Genomic DNA, 2,567 nt, shown 5'->3' on the forward strand with positions numbered 1-2,567 from the left:
GCCTCTTTGATTAACCTGCGCTAAGGAGACACCTCCGTGAATGAGTACGCCATCCACTTCCGCACCCTAGCAGGAGAGCTCTTATGGAACAATGAGGCTCTGGTGGCTGCATTCTGGCATGGACTATCTTCCAGAATTAAAGACAAACTTGCCGCCCGGGATTTGCCGTCTACTCTGGATGATCTCATCCTTCTGTCGGATTAATATACGGATCTGTGAACGCCTCCAAGAGGTTCAACGGGAGGGAGCCCTTCCTAGTCTGGTCCCTACGTTGCAGCAACCCCTGCTGTCCTCAGATGTCGATCCTCCTAAGATGTCGGTAATAACGGATCAGTATAAGTTATCTACCCAAGAGAGACAACGCAGACGCACATCTGGACTCTGTCTTTATTGCGGTCTCGATGGCCATCTGGTGCCCCTGTGCCCCAAAACCTAGGGTTGCTTGGAGTGACGACCTTGGGTAAAGATGGACTTCCGTCAAGCTCCTAGATCTCCGTTGGAAGACATGTGTGTTGGCTCTGATCTAGCTCGCCACACACTGTCCACGATCTACCACCTCCTTCTGAACCCGCCGGACCTTCCCCCACCTGACTACGTTTTTAAATGGGACTTGAACCTGGGTATCTCCTTTACCGCAAGTCAACACACTCCTCACTTTAGCCCATAAAACATCGATTAGCTCGCGCTATCAGGAAGCCAGTTTTAAATTGCTCTCTCGTTGGTATAGGACCCTGGTTCGCCTACACCGTATTTGCCCGACAGTATCCCCCCTTTGTTGGAGGTGCGGATTGGATAATGGTACCCTTCTCCACACCTTTTGGTCCTGTCCGCTACTCAGAGTTCTGGGGAGGGGTTAAGAGGGTGATCTGCGAGTTAACAGATACCAGTCTTGACATGGATGTGGCCTTCTTTCTCCTTCATCATTGCGACATTCCAGCAAATAGTTACAAACGCTCCTTGCTTCACTTTTTAGTGATGGCCGCTCGACACTGAATTCCGTTGCAATGGAAGAGTTCCTCTCCTCCCACTTTGTCCCTCTGGGTTTCAAGGGTTAACGACCTCATGCATATGGAGGATCTGGCCTCTTGCGTTCATAACTCCCATGCTAGGTTCTGCCTAACGTGGTCTCCTTGGATTGGTTTCCAGGACTCTGACTCCTACAAAGACATTCTTCGAGAGATGAACACTGTTCAGTAGCCCGTTGTGGGCTCTCTCTGCAGATGAAGGTATTTCCTCGGTGGGAAGTGATGTCTTTCTCCCTCCCTCCCTTTTACTTTTTGCTCTGTCATTTATTGCTATGTCTCCTCTTTCTTTACATATTGGGGTGTGTTTATCAGTTAATATGGATTTGAACAATAATGTCCTATCTATTGATATGTTTACAGAGCGCTGTTCAGTGAAATCCATCTTCATCTCTGCATATGTGTTTCAACTTCCCTTATGTACATGCTGTATTTTTAGTATGTGGAAAATGTGGCTGTTGGTCACGAAAATAAATAATAATAAAAAAATAAAAAAAGATGGACTTCCGTCTAAATTGTCCATACCTGTGACCATAGTGTCCGGCGAGAAAACGCATCAGGTCTCTGCGTATCTCGACTCTGGATCCGTTGCTAATTTAATCCGCAGAGATCTGGTGGACCTTCTGCAATTGCCCACCGCCCCTCTGGAGAGCCCGTTGACAGTTGCTTTAGTAAATGGACTACCTCTGCCACATCCTGTTATAGCTGTGACCAAGCTGCTGAGGATCCAAGTGGGAGCTCTTCACTCCGAACTTCTGCCTTTCTATGTCCTGCCCAAAGCTGTTAACCCTGTGTTGCTGGGCCTGCCTTGGCTCCGGTCTGCATGCCCCAGTTCTGGACTGGAATTCTGGAGAGTTTCTCCAGTGGGGCCCTGAGTGTCAAGGTCGTTGCCTGGTGTGGATTCGTTCAGCTCAGCCTTCGCTGCCTCGGTCATTGGCAAGATTGCCGGGTCATTATGCTGCCTTTTCGGACGTCTTCAGCAAGAGGGAGGCGGAGACATTGCCCCCACATCGGGCGTATGACTGCCCTATTGAACTGATTCCTGGTGCATCCCTTCCCCGTGGTAGGGTATATCCTCTCTCCTTGCCAGAGACTCTGTCCATGTCCTCCTATGTGAAAGAGAACTTAGAAAGTCTTCCTCCCTGGCAGGAGCCGGGTTCTTCTTCGTCAAAAAGAAAGATGGCTCTCTTCGTCCTTCCATCGACTACCGTAGTCTCAACCAAATCACGGTGAAGAATAAATATCCGTTGCCACTGATCTCCAAACTGTTTGATCGTATACGTGGTGAATTTTTTTTTCTAAACTAGACCTGCGTGGGGCTTACAACCTAGTCCGGATTTGCCAGGGTGATGAATGGAAAACTGCATTTAACACCAGTGATGGACACTATGAGTATCTAGTAATGCCCTTCGGCCTGTGTAATGCTCCCGCGGTCTTCCAGGAGTTTGTGAATGACATTTTCCGTGACCTCCTCTATGTTTGTGTTGTAGTCTACCTTGATGACATCTTGATTTTCTCCCCAGATCCTGTGACGCACCAGAGACT

This window comes from Rhinoderma darwinii, chromosome 6, assembly GCF_050947455.1.
Source record: "Rhinoderma darwinii isolate aRhiDar2 chromosome 6, aRhiDar2.hap1, whole genome shotgun sequence".
Classification (NCBI taxonomy): Eukaryota; Metazoa; Chordata; class Amphibia; order Anura; family Rhinodermatidae; genus Rhinoderma; species Rhinoderma darwinii.